The 24,484-nt window shown below is 39.1% G+C and overlaps 1 protein-coding gene across 4 annotated transcripts in view; it reads right to left on the reverse strand.

Annotated features, from left to right (window-relative positions):
• The window catches only part of JMJD1C (jumonji domain containing 1C), a 322,463-nt gene that overhangs the window by 130,147 nt on the left and 167,832 nt on the right, over positions 1-24,484 (reverse strand). Inside the window, exon 1 of one of the 4 annotated variants that reach the window (XM_038409080.2) lies at positions 2,950-3,519. The exons of the other annotated variants lie outside the window; for them this stretch is intronic. The gene's annotated coding sequence lies outside the window, so the exon portion shown is untranslated. Of the gene's footprint in view, positions 1-2,949; positions 3,520-24,484 lie in introns of those variants that run through there. 4 annotated transcript variants of the gene reach the window in all.

A 24,484-nucleotide genomic window follows, 5' to 3' on the forward strand; every position in this document is an offset into this window, starting at 1 on the left:
GGTCTTGTAGACAAATTCCCCTCACCTCTGCAATCACAGAAACCATCTCACCCACTTATGATCACAGTACCCCTGTAACAACTATAGATATTGCTTACATAAAGTAGTTGTATCAAGAAAATGTATAGTGTATTTTTACATCAATTTAATCCAATTAAGCAGCTGGAAACAAAGCAGTCCACTACCATGTGACCAACCAGCTCTCTGAAGACCATCAGCAAGAGCACAGAGGGCACCAGTGGGGTCCACGGACCTCAAACTTGAGAGCTGCTGTCTATAGAACATTATTTTTAGAATGTCTACATTACAGTGGCTAATTTTCATTGCAAGGAATACTCAAGTTATAGCTGAATAAATAATTGTGTGGTTAGTTCATTAGGGTATGTTCAAATATTTAATATGAATTAATATTATTACATCTTGTTTAGGTGGGTATTGAACTCAAATGCCTAAAGCCCCACTCTTCAGCTCACATTAAGGTCATTTAGATATTGTTCTTATATGGTGTATTAGCCTTGTTAAAATACCCATTTGCCTAGTAAACATTTACAGCATTTTATCCATTAAAAAGTATTGAAATTAAACAACTGTTACTGTTTTTAACTAAAAGTGTAACATTAATATTCATAAATATTCAATTCATAAATATTGCTTTCTTTAGCAAAAATACAGAAAACTTGATACATTTTTTATTTAAAACTATACTTGAAAAGATCATACACACTAATTTTATATATGCTAGTAATTAAACTTACTTTTCTATATATTATTTTCTAGTCAAACTGTTTAATTAAGATAACACAAACACTGGCACATTCTCATTATGCTGCTTCATCATTAAACCTCCAAACAGCTATATTTTTTCCCAATAGCTGTTTGTTGCCATGATTTATACTCAGAAGTAATTTTATCAAGTAGCAAAAATAAAAGAAATAAAATGAGTTTTGAAATTCAAGCTCATTTCTTATAACCTCTCTCTCATAAAAGAGCCAAAGGTTGTTGTATTTCCTGTGAGAGAGCTAGTCATTTTCCAATTTGAAAAACACATAATTTAGGACACATCCCAGCTTTTCAACTTAGGTCAAAGGGTTCTGGGAGTAATGTTTAACAACTGTTAGTACTGGCTAAAACTAAAATTTTTAGAACCTCAGGGGTAATTAACAAGAGTTTCCAATTCTTTTAGGCCAAACTGGTGGGCCATTTTTGTTTTTGACATATCAAGCTGTGATGTACACAAATTCCTTCAACTATTATTTTAATAATTTGTTTCTACCATATTACACAAGTTCTACGGTACTAAATGACCTGAATCTACAAAAAGGTAAACTAGATCTTTACATTTAAGTAACTGCACTGATCTTGTAAGTGAAAAAAATTTAAGTATTTCACACACAAAAAAATCACAACACACATACCTTTATAATCAACTAAATATATTCCGATATATAAATTTATTTTAGTATTTACTACATGCATTAGATACATTTTCATCTATGAATAATTTCTAACATGTTCTTAAAAAAAATATGAAGGGCACATCTAAAATCTAAATTCAACATACACCCAGTTTTAAGTGGCAAACAATGTATCCATTATTCATCTAAATACTTAAGTCATCAGAAGCATAATCACGTGTTCTACTAACATGCCAACACACCATCTTCATATCTGAAAACAAGATATTATGTATGCATTTATTTTAATAAAGCAAAAACTTAAATTCTGCTAACATTATTCTGGCTTTTCCAGTGAATTAGTACTAAATATTTTATTGGTCTAAGTGCATTTGGAATGTAAAGAAATGTAAATAGAACATGTGCATAAGTAAGTAATTCAAGACTGGGCAGATCTATCATTCTGCTAGGTACTTCTACAGCCTTAGGGAGCTGCCATCTGATGAAAGTCACTGTGGAATACTATTCTGGCCACAGAACAGTCTATAATTCAATACTAATGCAGAAGACAGTTAAAGTAACAGAAAAATTGCTTTTATATTCCATATTCAGAGCTGGAAAAGAATATCTACCTTCTGGTTACACAAATGGCACTAACTTGTGTTAACTAGAATATCACACACTAAACCAAACTACAATAAATTCCCAATAGTGTGTGGATGTCTGCCTTATTATGGCCTACCACTACATAGGAAAAATGCTTAGAACAACTGTATCCTGTTTGGAGTTCCATGCTGCACTACATTCCATTCACATGAGAAAAAGCAGACCAGACGAGCCTTCCCTGAAAGGCATTTTTAAAATAAATCAGCCACAGTCCTTACAACACAATTGAGCTGCTCAACACACACCATGTTGAAAGCACACCATTTAAAAGGTAACAGGAAATACATACATCATTCTCATTATTTTTCCCATGATTTTTTAATTTTGACTGTACTCAATCCTTTAAATATTTTTAGAAAACTACCTATATAAAAATCGGTTTTTGTTGACATCTTTTGCATCTCACAAATACGAGGTTTGCAAACAAACATTAATATAACCAATATCTTAATATGATACTGCAAGTTTTATTTAACATAACATTAGTATCCTGTAGAAATGTCAGATCTAATCTCTCAGCCAGGTAGGGTTTTGGAACAACCACCACAGTTGTTAGAAAATACCTGGGGTGCTATGAGAAGAAAAATCAGCATATCTGGAATAAAAGTCAAACTGTTTAAAAACACTGAGTGAAGTAAGGGCAACATACACAGCCTACCAGCAGCTTCTTATACTGTATCTATCTATCTATCTATCTATTACTCCTTTCTAAATGTCCTAAGAGCACTGAGTTTTATTAAAAACTATTTTTAAAGTGAAATACTGTTTTGCTATATTTCTAAAACAGAAATGTCAAATAGCCCATTCCACACTCAGTGAAGAAAAAAAAAATCTAAAACTTAAGTATTAATTCAAAAAAGACAAGAAAAGAACAAAATATAAACCTTACTTTGTCCTCGATAGTCTCAAAGTAGCTTTCTTACAAGTCATGGCAGTCAGATAGCTGGTAAATCTCCCATTTGTTCTAGAACAGTGTTTTCACAGGATCTCACCCACTCATACACACCACTTTAGTCTTCAAAATCAAAAGAAAATGTTTTTAATCAACTTTTTCTGGATTCACTTGCATCTTTGACACTGAACATTCAGAAAAGCTAAGAAATGAAAATCAAGCCCAGGCTGTAACCTAACAAGTATTCGACGAGCAAATCCTGTCTCCGTCTCAGCCCTGGCACAGAGGCGGATTACAACTCGGTCTTTGTCATCAACGGTGTGGTGTTAACGACTGAGAAATCCTGCAGCTGAAGCACTACTGCGTCCCCAGATCTGGGTCATGATAATTTCTGCCGAGGCTGCTTACATAACCAAGCAGACACTCCAAACAGACTGAGCACATCGAGACAGCAGCTAGATATCCACAGGAAAAAAGCCTCTCGAAGGATACTTCTCTCTGCCTGGAAACACAGTGCAATAGCTTCCAGCAGCGCAGACACCCAAATGAGAAACCAGCTCTTTGCTTAGGGCATGTTGCAAGAAGGGAAGAGGCGGTGCTCTGTAAACTGTAACTAATCCCCCGTCACAGGTGGTGATGGAGTCACTTCCAGCACGAGTCACATTACTGATTACTCATTTGGCTGGCCAGAGAGAGTGGGTCATAATTTTAACTATAGACAAAGCCAGACTAGTGGCGAGACTGACAGCTCAAGTTTACCGTCCTTGCCATACAGCAAATGCAGATATCAAGTTTTCACTTTCCCGATTTACTTGAAAGAGACAGGATATAAGAATACAAAGGGTAGGCCTCTGCTGTCTGTCTCGCTCCTAAAGGAGAATGTCAATTTGGATTTTCAAAAAGAAAATGAGTACTTGTGGCACCTTAGAGACTAACAAATTTATTAGAGCATAAGCTTTCGTGAGCTATAGCTCACTTCATTGGATGCATTATGCTCTAATAAATTTGTTAGTCTCTAAGGTGCCACAAGTACTCCTTTTCTTTTTGCGAATATAGACTAACACGGCTGCTACTTTGAAATTTGGATTTTAACACTCTAGCCCTTCTACAATTTTATAGCAAACTGCTACTAAACAATTCTGATTTCCTAAACTGTTTTAGATAATAAACAAGAACTGCTATTGGATCTAACTCTCAAAACAATCTAATCTTTATTTGTTAGCAAAGATAAGTAAAATGGAATTTGTGCAGTGTATTAGTATTTTACAAAATCTAAGTTTTTTCTCTCTCTTTCTTTCAAATCTCAGTGTAATAAACAATGTAAACAGCTTTGATTCTGATTTTTTTTTAAAGAAACACACACCAGAAACCTAACTTAGTTTGCTGTTTGTTCATTCACTATTATTATTATAAAAGTGCCAACAAATAGCCCTAAAACTAGGGAGGGGGAAAAAAGATGGGTGCAGGATAATAGCTTTAATACGGGACTGATTTAAGACCAACAAGCACTCAGATCAGAAGACGGTACATTCACAGCCAGGGAATTAAGCTATACGTCTTTTGCTGCTTCAGTCCCACCACACTGCAAGATGAAATGGATTTGTGAAGTCTGGCAGGGTTTTACTATTTGGAAGCCCTTTCGTTTCCCACAATATATGTTAACAGTTTATAACTGATTCAAAAGAAAAGGGGAGTTTTAAGCGTACATTTTTTCCCCTCATTTTCCGAATACAACCTCATAGTTGCTCTTCGCTGCCAAATATTTACAACTCAATAAAAATGTGTGTTTTGCTGCTATTGTACAAGAATTGCCAACTTATATATACAGTTACAATAAACAAAAAGACATGACAGATTTTATTTGATAACTTGCCATAAACTACTGTAAATTTAATTCTACATGCTTTGTGCTTTTATTAGTTATTATCGTTTGCATTAAAAACAGAACGAACAATGCAGCAGACTTTCTAAAGAGGAAAAAAAAGTGTGAGGTGCAGTATCTAATATAAAAAACTGTTTCCAAACAATTATTCTAAAAATTCAGCAATTATGCTCATAATCTACTCTTCGGTTTTAATTCACATACACAGCAGATAGAAAAAATCATAAGGAAGGTTGCGATTACCAAACATAAGTCATTATTTCATCCAAACGCTTTAAACAAAAAACAGTGGTACATTCTTTATTTTATGGAGGTCCGGGGAGCGGCGGGGGTGGGGAGCAAACAGTTTGCCAAGAAAATAATATGAAATCAATTCTTGACTACCCCTGTTCTCATACTGAATTATTCCAAATGACAGACGTAACAGTAAACTGGAATGCAATAAATATACCAAGACATGAAACCATAAAATTATGTGAGGTTAAAAATTAAAAGGTGAACTGAAGGGTCTTTTGCCCACTAAAGACCTTCTTCAGGGTAGGGTTTCTTCTATAGCAGTTCATGATACCTTATACACAAAACCAATGCATCACACCATGATATCTGTGCTCACTTTAGGACATTACCTAGCCTAAATTAAGGCTGCATAACTGTACTTTAATTCAAGGGGATTCTTATCCTTTCCTCAAAAATAATTTGAATTTTGGTACTCCATGGCCTTCTAGGCCTGCCAGTTCCAAGTGATAGAATCGGAATGGTTCAAGCCAATTGTCACATATGGCAATCAGGGTTTTAGGAATGTTTTAAAGACATTTCTGATACCTGTAGATTGGATAATTTTTGATTTCAATAGCTAGGGAAATCAATTTAAACAGGCTGCATGGACCCCAAATTACATCTTTAGCAGAACTCATCCAGGGAAAGGTGATTTCAAGGGGTCTATTGGACTAAACATATCTCTTCACAATCAGAGTTATCTGAATGTGTGGGGAAATATTTAGGAGAGATGGATAGTGCCTTCTTCCACCACTGGCAGATGATAAGAGGTGGAAGGTCTCCTAGATATACTTGGCCCTGCCAGGGGGCTGGACTAGATGACCTCTTGAGATCCAGTCCTACAATTCTATGATTTCATACTCCTAGCCAGCAGTCAAGGATACGAGAGCTCTTCCTCACCCCCACCAAAGACATATTTTAAAATAAAATCTTTAGTCACATTAACTTCACTAGATTTTCCTTCTGCTATCTTTTTTTGAAAAATTTCAACTATTTTCACCAGCACCAAGGTTGGTCATGAGAAGAGATGGCAGCAGAGAAAGAGAAACAGCATTTCTTTAGACTTCATTTACATCAACTTCATACATTTCTTGAGATGCTCATCAATTCTCTGGCACTGAGCAGGACTTCCTTCACTCCCTTATGCTTCAAGGATAATCATATCATATAGTTTAGCTCTGTGAAAGCTTCTCATATTGACATGACTTGGAGTTGTGGGTTCAGCACCTATAAAAATCAGGGCTTTAGCTATTAGCGATATCAGCAGCTCTTTCAGGGGAAACAGAAACTTGGTTTCCCAACTTGTCAAGCAAGCAAGAAATAAACAGCAGTATTTTGTTTTGAAATTATTTTTAATTCTATACCTGCACTAGGCTAATACTTTGCGATCTTCGTTTTTAAAAAGCATTTTAGTTCAACCTTTAATAAGATGTCTGTAGTTGTTGACCTTCCTAAAGAAAAATGTACTGTTACTTCTTTTACTAACTACTTCCATTCACCTAGGCCTTCCCCCGCACCCCCTATACTAAGCCTTTAAGTAAGAGTTCCACTGCTGCAATTTATTCCAGTATTGAAACAACTGGAATATGCCTGTTACAAAGTGCAATATATTTTTGTGATATTTAATTACTGAAATTCTGAACTCTCTGCAGAACATCTGTCACAAAGCAGACAATTCTTAATAATATCCAAGGCAGGCACTTGTTAAAATATAAATCACAAGGCTGTCTGGAGGGTTGACAAGTTTGAGTGTTTGGACAAAGCTTTATTAATAGACTGCAACTTAATAACAAAGAAAATTAATATCTACTATAGCAATGCTTTAGCACACTAACGAAAATATTTTGCTAAAAATACTTAACTAGACCCACATATGCATGGAATAGTAGTGAAAGGTAAATGATAAATTAATTTCCATTTTAGTATTTTATTTTACAGTGTTCTCAGTGAAAATCCACTAACCAGGCTAAGGACCTCTATATTTTGAGATAGTTAAAACTGGTGCAAACAGCTACAGTAGTTCTGCTGCACCAATATAAAAAGATTTATACCAGTGTGGCCTACTCTTGTAATTTACAATATTTTTGTAAAACCAGTGATATAAAACCACTGAAGATAAAATTAATATATCATTCAAAAATGAGTGTCTTGTAACATGCAATATGTAGGTGACTTATTTCTGAGACTGATAGAAAACACTAATATCTGAGTTTGTTGTTGAAACACGAACTTATACACTTGAACAGCAGCTTATTTTACAGTTATATACATTTCAGCATTAGTTTAAATCAGCATTTGCCTCATTTCACAATCAAGCACAAACTCTGTCCAACGATCCATATCATAAACTTAAAAAACAGAGCTGTCTTTGTTCCTTGGCACTGCCAGTCCCCTACAGAATCAAGCAGCACACAGAACTGCACTTGGCAAACAATCCATAACCTTCATTTACTGTCTTGGCTTAATGCCATAGGATTCATGTGTTACTGGTAACATAGTGTACCTATTTTACAGAAAAAACTTCAAACTAGCTTAAATCTATGAAAAGTATCGAAACATTTCAGCCATTAAAGAAAACTGTATTATAATTTGTAAATTTTGCTACTATTAAAAATTTCTTTGGTATAGTCCAAGAACGGACCCAACTCAATCTGAAAATATATATATATGTGAGACAATGTATTTTTCAGATTTTGTGTTTTTAGAATTTGGGATAAAATAATCTAGGTGAAATAATATAACACCAATTTCAGTTTTACAATTAATTTTTTAACCCATTCACAAAGATGGGAGGGAGGCACTTTGTAACCAATTTGATTATTTCTCCAAGGAATCTTTAAAACTTTCCTTACTCAAAGAAAGCAACATACAATAGTTGCATGTTCCATGCATTTTCAGTCATGTTTGTTCATTCAGGTCCCACCCAAATTTTGAACAATATTTATATACAAAACTACAAGGGAAATGTTCCTTATTGGCAGGGGCAGCACCTCATTCAGCTACTTTGTTGTAACGGAGGAAGAGGAGGAGACTCAATGGCAAGCTGAACCTCATATCTGCAAGATGTCTGAGCCAGCATTGCAACTGTGAGCCATTGGCCTTCAGGTAGGCTTCTGGCATAACAGCCAGAAAACAGCATGAGCATGGGTAAATTAAAAGCATACATGGCGCACCAGGAGCTTTATGGTTTACCTCTATGTTTATTTGGGTTCACAGTGAAGTTAAGAGGTTCAGCTTCAATACAGTGCATATCAACATAAAATTATTTATTAAGTGTATTATCGTAATGCCCAGGATCCCCAGTCATTGATCAGGAATCAATGCTAGGTGCCATACAGACTAAAAAGATGGTCCTCACCCCAAAGAGCTTACAGTCTAAATATAAAACAAGAGACAATAAAATGTAAGCAGACTGACCAATAGGGGAGTACATCCTAGACCCACCAGCTGTCTTCGACCCAGTAGACCATGCTCTTCTTCATGAAATCTTGTCCTCCGTTGGCTTCTGAGACTCTGTCCTCTCCTGGTTCTCCTCCAACCTCTCTAATCACTCCTTCAGTGTTAACTTCAGAGGATTCTCAACATCCCCTCCCACTTTCTGTAGGGGTTCCAAAGGACTCTGATCTTGATCCCCATCTCTCTTCCCTCTATATTTTCTCTCTAGATAATCTCATGTGCAAACACAAATTCAACTATCATGTCTAAACTGATCATTCAGATTTCCTCTCTACTCCAGACCCGTCTCCTTCTGGCCAAACTGAAATCTCAACCTGTTTCTCTGACATCTCTTTTTGGATATCTAGATATCAGCTCAAGCTTTACACGACTAAAAAGAGCTCAATCTCCCTCCCTGCCACTTCCTTTCTTGATCACTGTGGACAAAACACTATCGTTCTGCTGGTCATTCGGCCCCATAACCTGCGTGTCACCTTGGACTCAGACCTCTCCCTAGGGCCTCGCTTCCAGGCTACGTCCAAATCTCGAATAATCTTTCTTCGTAACACCTCTAAGATACGGCCTTATCTGCCCAGTTAAAATTCTTGTACAGACTCTTAACATGTCTTGATTATTGCAACATTCTTCTTTCTGGCTTTGACTAATGTAATCTTGCACCATTCACATCCATTCAGAATACTGCTGCAAAGATCATTCTTTAACAGGTCATTTTCACCATTCTACCCCTCTATTTGAATCCCTACATTGGCCCCTCTTTTATTCCACAAACATAAGCTATTTGTCTTCACTTTCTACTCCTGAGGGAATTCTGCACCAAAAAATTAAAAATTCAGCACACAATATTTTAAAATTCTACAAATTTTGTCAATAAATAAATGTGGCTCAAGCATGGCAGTGGGAGCACAGGCCACTGGCTGCATTGAGGTGAGAGATCACTCTGAAGCCTCCACCTCTCCTGGTACAGGGATTCAGCAGTGAGGCTGCACAATTCAAGGGCCTGACACAATTCAAGGGCAGGCCCTGCCCCTCTGTGCCAGGTGTGGGTGGGCAGACTCAGCCCAGCAGGCTCCAAGTATGGAGGAATTTAGTGTGGGGGGTTCCAGGCATGGGGGCGAGAGGTTTCAGTGTGGGGCAATCTGGGTGAGGCTAGCTCAGTGGGAGATCTAGATGCACAGAGGCTCGTTGCGGGGTTCCGGGTGCAGGGGCAATGGGATCCAGGTAAAGGGGCTTGGTGTGTGAAGATGGGACTCAGCGGGGGGGGTCTGGGTGGCTCAGGTGGGGGGGGGGAATCCGAGTGCTGGAGGAGTGGGGCTTGATATGGTGAGCGTCCAGGTGCAGGTTGGGGGATCACTGGGGCGTCCTGGTTGGGGATCACTGGGGTGGAGGGATCTCAGAGAGGTACAGGTTTAGAGAGGTAGGGCTTGTCAGGGTGAGAGTTCGATGGGCCTGCTTAACAGGGGAGCCCCAGCTGCTGTGAAGGGGATGCCACATGCTGGACTCCCGCTTTTCCCTGCAATTCCCCATTCTCTTTTCTTTTGCATTCCCATCCCTCTACCCTCTCCACTGCCTCTTCCCCTCACCCCTCCTTACTCAGCCCCACCGCGGGCACTCACTGTTGCAAGAATAGAAAACAGGAAGGTTCCCAGCACAGAGAAGGGGAACGACTGGCACTAGGACCCAGGAGGCAGCGTTCAGCTGCAGAGTCAGCAGAGCTGAGACACAGCTTCCTTCAGCTGGGCAGCTCTGTGCTTGCAGAATGACGGGGGGCAGTGGCATGTAAGCCCGTGCGCCTCTCCATGCCTCACCTCTGTTTGGAGGGGGCCACCCCTCCCAAAAGTGTGCCCATGGTCGACCTCTGCCCTTCCCCTCTCCCCCAGTGCAGCTTCCCTTTACTTCCCTGCCATTTTCTGCAGGGAAACACAGGAAATCTTTGGGTCGGGGAGGGTGTTTCCTGTGGATGTGCAGTTACAGAGAATCCCCCCAGGAGTAACTTTCAAGGCCCTTCATGACCTATCCCCAACCTACCACTTATCTCTCATTCACGATCAAGATGTCAGCTCCTCCCTGTGATGAAACCAAGATGCCAGCCTCCATTGCCCACTAGTTACATCAGGGGTGGGCAAACTTTTTGGCCCAAGGGCCACATCTGGGTGGGGAAATTGCTTGCAGGGCCGGGGCAGGGGGTTGGGGTGTGGGAGGAGGTGCGGTGTGCAGGAAGGGGCTCAGGGAAAGGGGTTGAGGCAGAGGAGGGGTATGGGGTGTATGAGGGGGCTCAGGGAAGGGGGTTAGGGTGCAGGGGGTTGAGGTGCATGAGGGGTGCGGGATGTGGCGGGCCTCAGGGCAAGGAGTTGGGGTTCAGAAGGGGTGTGGCAGGGGCTTAGGATAGGGAGCTGGACTGCAGGAAGGATGCGGGGTGCAGGCAGGGGGCTTAGGGCAGGGAGTTAGGGGGTGGTCGCAGGAGGGGTTCAGGCTCCAGCCCAGTGCCACTTACTCAGAGTAGCTCTGGGGCTGCAGCAGCGCGCACCGGGGCCAGGGAAGGCTCCCTGCCTGCCTGCCCTGGCTCCGCGCCACTCCTGGAAGCGGCTGGCACCACATCCCTGCAGCCCATGGGGGTAGGGGCGCAGAGGGCTCCGCATGTTTCCCCTCGCCCATGGGTACCTCCCCTGAAGCTCCCATTGGAAAAGAAATGGAGATGTTAGGCTGCTTAGGTGCTGAGATCATTGCCTGTCATGCTGACCATAGCCTCATTGTTTTCTTATAGTCCATCTATCTATTAGCCTGCATCCATTTGTTGTCTTTTGTTTTATGTTTATAACAGTAAGATCTTTGGGGTAAGGACTATCTTTTTATTTGGTGTTTGTATAGCACCTAGCACAATGGGGTCCTGGTCCCTGACTACGGCTTCCATTTGCTAATTTATAATGTATATATTATTTATAAATAAAGACAAATAATAAACAACCATGACCTTAATGGACTAACGCCTATCTTCCATAGAGCAAGCCAGTCATAGAAGCAGAGCATGCTTTCCCACACTGCTTTGCCAATATTCTTCAGCCATCTTTTCTGGAAGTACCCTAAAGATTCTTCAGTGTTCAAGCCTTGTGACAGACATGAGATGTTAGAAGTGTGGAAATGTCAAATATTATTATAATGAGGTGTGCTAGATACTATTGGCATGGATTATTCATAGAATATTATTTCTTGAATTGTTATATATCTATATCTATATCTATATATATCTGTGAGCTAGCAATGGTATTCTGGTTCCATTGGGGGAGGGTTTTCAGAGCTTTTTGTAGGAGCTAAAATCACTGATGGAGAGGTTATTATTGCAAATTCCTTGACAGGTATATAACTTAGCAGGGAATTGCATATACTGGTTTTAATTGGGTTCAAGAGGCCCGGCACACAAACGACTATGAATTTTACAAAGAGGCAGCCTGAGCTGACGCGGGGGGACCCTCCTCAATCTATGAACTGACGTATTTAATCCTGTAGCTCAAGTAGAGTAAGTGTGTGCTGTGGTGTTAAATGTTGAGGATTCAAAGCCTGATGATGTTTGACTGAGGGATTGTTAAAGCTGCATGAAACAGAATTTGCTTTTGGGAAAAGATGGGGTTCACCTGACCAAGAAAGGGAAGAGCATTTTCACACACTGGCTCATCAACTTAGTGAGAAGGGCCTTAAACAAGTTTCAAAGAGTGCAGGTGACAAAAGCCCACAGATAAGTATAAAAAAGGCAACCTTAACAGCGGGTTAAGATGTTGGGAGAGGGACATGGAAAATTACAATAGGGTCATAGGAGCAACAACAGAGAAATCAGTGGTGACATCTTAGATGTCTATACACAAATGCAAGGAGTATGGGGAATAAATATGTACTAGTCTCTCTAGTTCTTGCTAAGATAAATTATGACTTAACTGGCATCACAAAGACTTGGTGGGATAAGTCTCATGACTAGAATAATGGTATACAGGGATATAGCTTGTTCAGGAAGGACAGATAAGAAGGGAGGAGGTGTTGCATTATATACACACACATTCTGAGGTTCAGGAGGAGGCGAGAGGCAGAACAGTTGAGAGTCTCTGGGTAAAGATAAAAGTAAAAAACAGTGATATCATGGTAGGTGTCTCCTATAGACCACGAAATCAGGAAGGAGGAGGTGGAATTTATAGAAGAAACAGAACTATTCGAAACACAAGACCTTGTAGTAATGTGGTATTTTAACTATCCAGACATTTGCTGGAAACGTAATATGGCAAAAAGCAACATTTCCATTAAGTTCTTGGAATGTGTTGGGGACAACTACTTCTTTCAGAAGATGGAGAAAGTAACTGGGAAATATGCATTTTAGACTTGATTCTGATGAACAGAGAAATTAGTAAAACACTGAGGGTGGAAGACAATTTAGGTGAAAAAGATCATGAAATGATGATTTCATGATTCTAATAAAAGAAAGGAGTGAGCAGCAGAATAAGTACAGACTTAAAAAAAACTTTAGCAAACTTGGGAAACTGTTAGGTAAGGTCCCATGGGAAGAAAATCTAAGGGAAAAAGGAGTTGAGGTGAGTTGGTAGTTTCTGAGAGAGACAATATTGAAGGCAGAACTCCAAATTATCCCGATGTGAAGCAAAGATAAAAATAGGAAGTGGCCAATATAGCTCCCTTGGGAGGTCTTTAATGACCTGAAAAAGTCAAAAAGGACTCCTACAAAAAGTGGAAACATGGATGAATTGTAAGGAGGAATACACGAGAAGAGCACAAACATGTAGAAACAAAAATCAGAAAGGCTAAGGCACACAGATTACAAATAGAGAAGGGACCATTGTGATCAACCAACCTGATCTCCTGTATAACGCAAGCCACAGAACTTAGCCAAAATAATTCCTTTAAACTAGAGCAGGGGTGGCCAATCTGTGGCTCCGGAGCCACATGAAGCTCTTCAGAAGTTAACATGTGGATCCTTGTATAGGCACTGACACCAGGACTGGAACTAAAGGCACCAACTTTCCAATGTGCCGGGAGATGCTCAGTGCTCAACTCCTGGCTCTGCCCCCACTTCTCCCATTCCGGCCCCCTCCCCGAGCCTGCCCTTGCTCTTCCCCTCTCTCCCCCCAGAACCTCCTGTATGTCACAAAACAGCTGATCAGGAGGTGCGGGGAGAGAGGGGGAGGCGCTGATCAGCAGGGCTACTGGTGCGTGGGAGGTGCTGTGAGCTGATGGGAGGCTGTTGACATATTAATCTGTGGCTCTTTGACAATGTACACTGGTAAATTCTGGCTCCTTCTCAGACTCAGGTTGGTCACCTCTGAACTAGAGAGTATCTTAGAAGAAGAAGAAAAAAATCTTGATTTAAAAATTGCCAGTGATGGAGAATCTATCACAATCTTTGGTAAACTGTTCAAACGGGTAACTACTCTTACAGTTAAAAAAAAATGCTTGCCTTATCTCCGGTCTGAATTTGTCTAGATTCAACTTGCAGCCATTGGACCTTGTTATACTTTTGTCTGCTAGACTGAAGAGCCCATTATCAAATAGTTTTCCCACATAGGTGTTTATAGACAACGATCAAGTCGCCCCTTAACCGTCTCTTGGTTGAGCTGAACAGTTTCAGCTCCTTCAGTCTAGCACTATCAGGAACTATTTTCTAATACTTCAGTCATTCTTATGTCTCTTCTCTTAACCCTCTCCAATATATAAACATCCTTCTAGAACTGTGGACACCAGAACTGGACACAATATTTCAGGAGATGCTACTAAATACAGAGGTAAAATAACTTCTCTACTCCTACTCGAGATTCTCCTGTTAATGCATCCAGGGATCCCATTAGCTCTTTTGGCCACAGCATCACAATGGGAGCACATGTTCACTTGATTATCCAACATAGCTCCCAAATCTTTTTCAGTCATGGCTTTCCAGGATATAGTCTCCCATCCTGTAGACCTGGCCTACATTCTTTGTTCCTAAATGTATACACTTATATTTTGCATGAACTAACATGCATATTGGTTGCTTGCACCTAGCTTATCAAGCAATCTAGATTACTCTGTAACTGTGATCTGTCGTCTTATTTATTTACCACTTCTCAATTCTGTGTCATCTCTAAACTTTATCAGTAATAATTTTATGTTTTTTCCAGGTCATTAATAAAAATGTTAAAACAGCTTAGGGCCAAGAACCGCTTCCCTGTGAGAACTCTATGATAATTCCCTGTTTAGAGTTACACTTTGAGACCTATCACTTAGCCAACTGTTAGTCCATTTAATGTGTGCCATTTTAACTTTGTATCATTCTAGTTTTTTAAATCAAAATGTTGTGCAGTACCAAGTCAAATGCCTTACAAAAGTTTAAGCATAGTATATCAACATTATTACCTTTCCCAAGCTTCTAATATCATCCAAAAAAGATAAAGTTAGTTTGACAGGATCTATTTTCCATTAACCCACAATGACTGTAATTAGATTATTTTGCTTTAATTCTTTATAAACCAAAATCCTGTATCCACTGCTCCTTTATCATGTCCAGGATCAATGTCAAACTGAAAAGCCTATAATTACAGAGATCACCCCATTTACCCTTTTTAAATACTGGTACAACATTAGCTTTCTTCCAGTCTTCTGGAACTTCCTCGGTGTTCCAAGACTTATTGAAAATTAACATTTATGGTCTAGCGAGCTCCTCACTTAGCTCTTTTAAAACTCTTGGATATAAATTATCCAGACCCCCTGATCTATAATGTCTAACATTAATAGCTGTCGTTTAACAGACTCCTGAGTTGCTGTTGGAAAGGCAAGTGTGTCATCATTATATAACATCTGGTTTTTCCCCCAAATACAGAATAAAAATATTTATTGAACATTTTTGCCTTTTCTGCATTATTGATAATTACTAGATGGAAATGATAGAATTAACTAACACCATAGTTAGGATTCTTTTTGTTCCTAATGTACTTTAAAAACTCCTTTTAATTGTCCTTTAACTCTGCTGGCATAGATTTTGCCATCTCTCCCTTTGTTTCCCTTATCATTTTCCACACATCATCGCCTCTGATATATATTCATTAATACCAATTTTGCCTTTTCTTCCATTTGTTGATATATATATATCTGTATTATATATATAATATATATAATCTAGCTGCCTTCACTTCCCCTGTAAGCCAGGTGGTTGTTTTGTTTTGTTTTTAAACCAATATGGCCTTCTTGATTCTTGCTTTTGGGGCATCTAGTTCTAAAACTATTCCTAATTCTCATTCATATTTTTTTTGTTTAAATTATTCCTCCCAACTGATTTGGTGCCCTTTCAGCTTTGGAAAACTGAACCTTTAAAAGCATCGAGTATATATTACTTCACCTATCAGGCTCCATATGTGATTCAATCATTTCCCCCCAAACACTCCTGCTCAACCTCTGAGAAACTCAAACTGATCCATAATCTCAACAACTAGCTTCTCCACCTTCTTACATTAATTGAACTCTGGGCTCTCCTTCTGATTTACCATCTGTCACTGCCTTCCCTTTCTCACTTCCCACAACCTGAAAGCCATTACAGCAACCTTGGGCTCTGCCTTTCATCCTCCCACTATTTCCTGCCTCTTCTTGCGCCACATCCCTACTCTTTCAGATTTTAGGGACATTTCATTGCCTCACAGTGGCTCTTATCTACTACTCCCCTAAACCCCTCCTCCTTTCTTGCACAGTTTAAATTCATATGTCACTTTCTTTCCCTGACCTTAGTATTCACCACCCACATCCTGGGTGACAAATTTCCACAGCAATGATTCCTCTTAATTTGGCTGCTTCTCAGTTCCTTTTGCTCATCTCCCCCAATCTCTAACTTTAGTCTGATTCCCTATTCACCAGATTAGTCACTTGCCTAATTTTTTCCCTTTTTTCTTTTTAAACCCAAAACCTCTCTCTCTCATTGCTCTGTTTATTTTCCTTCAACGTAATTCCTTTTTCTCTTTTTTCCCTATCAAAAAATGGGATGGTCTTTTAAAGGAAATGGGCTTAGCCTCATCTGTGACTAAACAGTTACTTCCCAGGTGATGAGTCTGAGGACAGGTATCTTTTGATAACTTGTAGATCACCTGGTCCTGGAGGTATAAACAGCTCAGTTAAGGAGAAAGCCTTGCAGGCAAGGGTAGGAGATCCAAGGTCAGAGGAAAGGACCTGGAAAGGCCTGGCTGGAGCTACTTGAAATGCTGGGCAGAAGCTTCAAGAGAATGAGGCTTAAGGAAACCCCAGACAGCAAAACCTGGATTTTGGGAAAGAATTGTTGAGGCCAGGATGGAGCTGAAGTAACTAAAAGTGGGGTAAGGCTTCTTTTGATTTGACATCTGGTTTTCAATAAACCAGACCCAAAAATGGGATTTGATTTGATTTATAAATGTCTGGATGCAGGTTCTGAGAACCCCAAGAAGAGGAAACTGAGGCACATTTTTTTCTCTTCTCCCTTCACAACCCTTCCCTCTTATCTCTATTTGCTCTCTTCTGTTGAGATCAGGGAATCTACTTATTTGCTTGAATAACAGTTGTGGAATAATTTGATGACTTTTGTGATATATTTTGAATAAACTATTTTCTGTATACTTTAAATATGTACCCAACTTACAGAGAAGGGAAAATAATACACGATTATATATGAATTTCATGAATTTTTTCAAATAATCAAACCCGTTTCATTATTCTTCTGAATCAAGTCTACTTTCAATATTACTGTCCTACCTTCTCAGAGTGTTGTACCTTCTTAAATCTACAATGTTGTCTCCTTCCCTTCATTCTCTACTAATCTGTTCTTATACCACTGAATACAACTGCCAAATGTCTCACAACTAAGCCAACTTCCACAGCTTTAAACTTATTCTCAGTTCTCAACTCTTTCTAAACCCCTCTCTCTGCTTAGTTTACCTTTATGCTGCCAACCCCGACAACCATCTCTCTTTCACAAACCCTTTTTTTCCAATTCTTCCTTCCCATTTTTATCCTGCTGATCAGGATTTCAACTTCTTAAAAATCAAAATTGAACATATTCAGCTCTCCCTCATATTTCAGTTTCCTTTCTTTCACATTTCTGTCATTAACTCTTAAGTTCTCCTCTACTCTTTGCTTCTAAACTTTCAACCTGTCATCATGACCCCATCCATTCTGACCTTATACCATTTCGGATTCCCTACTTCCCCTTCTCTAACCAGGTTCATTTCCCTCTACATTCAGTCCTATTGACCCTTTCCTCTCACACTTAATGTACTAGGTAAAACAAGAGACCCTCAAATCCATTTCAAACTTTCCCTTCTCTACTGTGTCACCAAAATCAGGGAGCATATTTACGTGAAAACAAGGCAAACCCCCTTCTCCAACTATCTCATAATTCCTTTTAAAGATAATTACCTTTGTGAGGAGTGGTTTTACTGGAGTGGAGAGGACTGAAACTAACGACCCACTCTAACTAAATCAAAAGGACACCATTTTCTAATCCTTCTTGATCTACCTACTGCCTTGGACATGACTGATCCTTCTTTTTTGGTTTTCCTGCCTGTGTGCTCCCTTGGGTCTCCCTCCTATTTTACTGACTGTTTCTTCAATATCTCCTTTAGTGACATCTTAATCTCCTTCCTCCCCTCCATCTCTTGGCATTCCTTTGAGTTCTCTGATTGATCGCCTCATCTCTGCATATCATGAAATCCTTTTCTCCTGCATAGCTTCACCCATGTCTGTCTGCTTACCCTTTTCTCCACCTACTTTGTTCCATCCAAACCTCCTGCTTCACCACCCACTTATTTCCCCTCTACCATTCTCATCTTTACACTGATTTGCTGGTTCTGGTTGGTGAAATTACAGGAGGAGACCTCATACTGATTAGATGAGCTTCCTCTGAAGAAACAGGCATCACATATCCGCATCAGATTCTGGAAATAGTTCAGAACAAGAGGCATACCCCTTAAACTCTTTCTTTGATTTAGCCATAACCAGTACCAATCCAAACAGAGCAAGGAAAGGCATTAAAGTGGGGGGGCTTCCTAAATGCTATCAAGCAATGGAACTAGAACAAGAGACAGGATCCACTTAATCACACAAATCCTCTAACCCTTCTACCTTACCAGAGAAAGGTCATAGTTCCGGAGGGCATGACAGGCTAGAGTAGTGGCTACAAAGCAGTTCTGTGGACCAGGGGGGAGGGAAAGAGTGCCTCTGTCTTCTTTCCCCCACCTCCAGGCTACCAAGACTCAGAATTATCTGAGCTGGGCACTGGGGGGAGGGAGAGACACGACACAGACAAGGTTAAGGGGGTGTACGAGTCCAAGGCAGTAGGTAGATCAAGAAGCATTAGAAAAGGGTGTCCTTTTGATTTAGTTAGAGTGGGTCGTTAGTTTCAGTCCTCTCCACTCCCGTAAAAAGTTTGGGGATGGGGACCATTGGACTAGAAAGAGAGGTTCTGGGTCTGGTGCTGCCTTAAGAGGTGTGGGGCCATAAGCAAAGAAGCTATCCCATTTCTGGTCTTCCTGCATTTGGAGAAGCAAGACTTTATACATTCGTTGAAACAAATAAGACTGCTAAGAAAATACCAGACCTCAATTTCTACTCCCAGCTGCAACATCCCCAGAGCCCCAAACTTTAACTAGCCACTTGGGTTGAAAAGCATACATGCAATTATAAAACAATCAAAGATCAGTCAATCACTACTGACCAACATACATTTTTACAGATATTAGTTATATGCAATTATGGAAGTGGTGATACTTAGAACTTGAAGTGTGTTATTTATTATGAACTTTTTTGTATGAATGTATATTTGTGTTTCGTTATAATACATTTTACATATTTGTAATATTGAAATGAAGTATGTATAATAAAAGTTCTGCCATAAATATTTAAGTGTTTACATAACAAGGACTGCTAAACTTGTTAACTTGCTAAAAATAATAAAGTTAAAACAACAAGATTTTAGAATGAGAGTTTAATGACATTTGACCCATATTGTCCTTCAAATATACTTGGGGCCAACCTTTTCCTGCCACGAGACTTTTCCTTCCATTAAGATGGCCACCCATGCCTCGTACTCTACATTCTCACTCTGGCACACAGATAATTTTTTAAATATTCACCCATCTTTGGAAATCTTACTTTCTGCTCAACCCCAAAGACATCCAGTTTTCAGCAATTCCAAGGAAGGTACAAGGCCCTTATTCTTTTCTGTTCAAAAAGCATGACTTCTTGACTTGCAACTATTCTTTATGAATAAAACTGCACTTGTCTTCTGAAGTAGCCTTTGGCCTCATACAACTAACTACTTAAAAGTCTAGTTTCTGGGGTCAGACTAAAATCTAAGAAGATCTATTAACATTCCTTATCGATGTTTTCCCCTAGACCAGTGGTTCTCAAACTTTTGTTCTGGTGACCCATTTCACACAGCAAGCCTCTGAGTGCAACCCCCCCTTATAAATTAAAAACACTTTTTTGTATATTTAACACCATTATAAAATGCTGGAGGTGACGCGGGGTTTCGGGTGGAGGGTGACAGCTCGTGACCCACCCCGAGGGGTCCCGACCCCCAGTTTGAGAACCCCTGCACTAAACCATCTTCTGGCCACCTTAAAAATCATCTTGAGGATGTGTGTCATGGAGGTGCAGAGTTAGGAAAGTATTCTGCTAACTGACTGGCAGGCCGACCAAATGTGTCATCACCTCCTACTTTCCCGTATTAAAGGTTGTGAATCTCTTTAAGACAGAGAGAAAAGACATAAGGTCCTATAAAGAAAAATTCTAGTAACAGTCCCCTCAGGAGGGAGGCTCAGATTGATGCTGAGGGGAGCTCAGATTGATGCTATTACTTAAAAATAATGGAAACCCACAGGACAGGGGGTGTGATTTTGGACAACAATCCATAGTGGCAGTACAATGTTGAAATCAGGATTGGAACCTCATCCATTTATACTTTACGTGAAGTTGGAAAATAATCGAGATATCATACTAAGAGGGCTCCCCAATAACGTAACATTATCAACTTTTCCCCAACAGAGATCTTGATGGATAAACACAGCTTTTCCTTCTCAGAAAAACTGGGGAGCAGATAGCATTGTAACTAATTTCTTACCAAATAGGTTTTTCATTTTTTATAGATTCCCTCATCTTCAAACTATATAATCAAAATATGAATAATTTTGTACTATGTGAGGAAATCCTAGCTAGACCTGTAGTTATATACTTTCCATTATAGGACCTTGATTTCAGTTATCTATAAAACTTTGCCAAACTAAGTGCCTGAGCTGAAATTTTCAAGGCTGAGCATCTACCTCAGGCTGAGTTTATTTATGTTAAAGTGTCGGCTAAAAAGATTCAGCCATTCATCAGAGAAAAATATACTGGCTATGTCCAAGTTAAAAAATTAGTACAACTGTTGCATTTAAAAGCTCTAGTGCCTTCATATTTTATAACTGACTGGAAATTTTGCCCACTTTTGGCTAAGTTATAAGCCTCTCAAAAATCGCAGTTTGGAGATACAGTATTTGGGGAGAGATTTGTTGGGAACTGGCAGCTAATTCTCTGAAGATTCTTTCTGCCTGAACTCTCACTACAAACATCAGGTTCTCCTTCCAAAAGCTGGATTGGGACAGAAAGGAAGCAAAAATACTTCCTGATTAATACAAGATGAGCAGATTTTGAGAAGGAAGTACAACTTTGCTTAGAACTACTTTTCTAATTAAAAATAGTAATATATCTGTGTAAGAGAATACATTTATTTTTTCCCAGGAGACAGGGTCAGTTTTATCCTAAATCTGTGAAAAAGAAAATGTATTCATGCTTACCTGCAAGTTTCCTTTCTTTGAATAATAAGGTCCACAAATACAGCTTACTGCAAAGAAAGGGATCAGCCAAAACACAGAAGGAAACTGACATGCAAAATTATGAGTTTATTTCATTAGGGGAAAAGATCCACATGCTCTGCTTTAAGAGTAGCTATTGGTTTTTTCTTCCACCTATAGTTAATGCATTCTCTAATTTAGGAAAGTAGGATAGAATTATCCTGGCTCTGCAAGTTGTCTTAACTGAAGGAATTTCCAGGGGCAGAGAATTTTTCTACTCCCAATGACTGCCTAGTCTGATTCTGCTCTCAAGCTGCAAGCAGACTGAAGTATTCATTGTAATGTATGTGTATGTTAACATGATGATGAAATACTTATTTCCAACGAAGAAACGGAGAATCTTTATTGTCAGAAAGATATTACATTAAGTCTCTAGTTCAGAGGCATCACCCCTCTTTTGAGGACAGCAATGCACTCACCCTGCTGAAAGGGCAGAGAACCAACAATCAAAAGCACAGTCAGCAGAAGAGCTTTTGAGTCCTCACGTGCCACAAGGAAGTACATAACTGTTTCACTGTAAAAGTAGATACAGTCTTTAAAGAGAACCGCGCGCGCGTGTGTGTGTGTGTATATATAAAAGTAATACAGAGGTTATTTTTTATTTATTTTAAATGAATTTTGTACTTGGCTCAGAGGCTAGCTGTTTCAAGTTAACGGGTTTAACGATTACTTAAATTAACTAGTCATGAATAAATAAGGAATCAGAAAGACCACGATTTACTCAATTTGTTCAATTATATTCAAAATTTCTTAAACAAAATCAACTATAAGATTAGCAACACTACCAGACATCTCTGGCTTTTTACTCACTGTAGGGAAGAATACAGAAAACATGAAATACCAACCACAAGATTTTTTTTTTTTTTACACTTCATTTTATTCACTATTTTTCTCTTTCTCTGATATCCATTACTCCATCTTAGGTCATTGCAATGAGCTTTAGAAAGCTGAGTTTGAAATGAAAAAAAAAATTTAAAGTAGACATGTTGAGTAAAGAATACCTTACATTCTTGATGCTTTTCACAATACCATTGTGTAATTTCTTTCATCGTTAAATTGCTCTCAGATTGCACCTATCAAAAATATTCCTGAGAACCCTAGAACCCTCCTAAATTTTGGATTCAAAGACTCCAGCGGGTCCTCCACTATCATCTCCTGTTCCACTGTTTATTTCCATTTCAATTTTAAATTACAGGCAAATACTCTAAAACAGAAGAACAATTCTACTGAGCTAGGCTGTGGCTCCCAAAAAGCTGGACTGCAATGAATGGCTGTATATTATCCTCAATTGAAAATGAGGTTGGAAACTACTCGTTCCCCTTCCTATGTTGTAGAGGCAGAAGCTATTAAGAATTTCTCTTACTAGCACAAGGAAACCTTAACTGCATTTCAGATAGCTGATTTTACAACATCATGAGAATCTGCAGAGAAACTATTTTAAATTATGCAAAGTTAACCACAAAAGCATACAAGAGGAAAAAACAAAATAAAGTAACCATGTAAGAGCTGTAAATGTATTCAGAACAGGTCAGCACCGAACAGAATGTAGACTTATGCTAAAGAAACAATCTTCAAATTACAATAAAAATCTTAACATTCACTCCCATTATGTAATTCAAAACCATGAAATCTGACTTTTTACAGCATCCTATAAAAGAGAAGTTAGCAATACATGTAGTTTAAAAAACCTTTAAAATTTTGGTAAGTATTTAAATTATTTTTCCCATAACGATACTTTTAAATAAGACAGATTTTTCTCTTGATAGTTTCCTCCTTAATTACAGGCTGGTAATTTTGTGTTCCAACACTTTGGATCATTGCTTTCCTATACATTCTGTATCACAATTTAAAAAAATTCAAAGAAAAAAATATATTTGAAGGACAAGCATGTGTCTCCTTGAATTCTAGAAGATAATGTAATAAATGATAAAGTATATTTCACCTTTATCTTAAAAATTACTTTATTGGATTCTGTATACTACCTTGCAGGCTGTCATTGCAGGCTGTTGATTGAAGTATCACTGAAGCTGATGAATGTAAATGCTGCCCTTCATTTAAGACAGCTATGAGAAATAGGTAAGCTTCTTAGTGAAACAACAGTGGCCTCCATACCATAACACAGTTACATACCACCACCCAAAACAAAGACATTTGAAGTCATTCAGGAATATAAATTATGTGAGAAGAGCTTAGATGGATTTATTTTTAGTACATGGAGTGGGGGTGCATGTGAGTGAGAGCAAGAGAAGCAGAAGAAACAACAAAGAAACTAACAGATAAAGCAGAAAGCCAGACATAACCTGAACAAGCACTGAGAAAATGGCACTGGGAATAGTCTAGAGCAGTGCTATTAAAAGTGGTGGTCCGCGGACCGAGCCTTCGGCTGCTGGTCTGCGCACACATTGGAAAAAAAAATTGCCAGTCCCCCACATCAGATAGCTTGAGAAGCACTGGTCTAGAGAAAGCACTTTTGTTCTGAGTGTTGGCTGAAGGGAACTTGGAACTGTGAGCAAAGAACTCTCTCCTGTTTGAGTCCTTCTGTTTCTGAAAACAGGATTGCATCGAAGTTACTCTGGCTCCATCATTAATTTCTCTTCCCAACAGAAATAACCCATAGGGCCCAGAAGTTTGGCTAAACGTTCAGGTCAAAGGGGGTAACACTAGTTCTTTACCACACGAAACACTAACAGGGTTAAATTATGGGTTAAGAGCCAGAATACAAAGAGGCTGAGGAAAGGAAAGGAGAAAAATCATACTGACATCCAGCTATTGCGGAGAAGGGTATTCTGCTGTGTAAGACATAAAGCCTGACACAAGGAGTAGGGCCAAGGCAAGCAAGAGACATAGTTATGCCCATTTTCCTGAATACATCACCTTTAGGGCAATATGCACCAAAAAAACCCAAAACAAAACCAAACCACAAACAACCCCAAACACCACTCCCCACAGCTTAAGCTAACTTCCTAAACATTGACGGCCAGTGTGTAAGTAAAGAGATGATAGCAGCTTCTTGCATGGTTGTGCTGGAGTAGTGCCCTTTTGGCTTTCTCTG

The sequence above is a fragment of the Dermochelys coriacea genome, chromosome 7, assembly GCF_009764565.3.
Source record: "Dermochelys coriacea isolate rDerCor1 chromosome 7, rDerCor1.pri.v4, whole genome shotgun sequence".
In the NCBI taxonomy this organism is placed as follows: Eukaryota; Metazoa; Chordata; order Testudines; family Dermochelyidae; genus Dermochelys; species Dermochelys coriacea.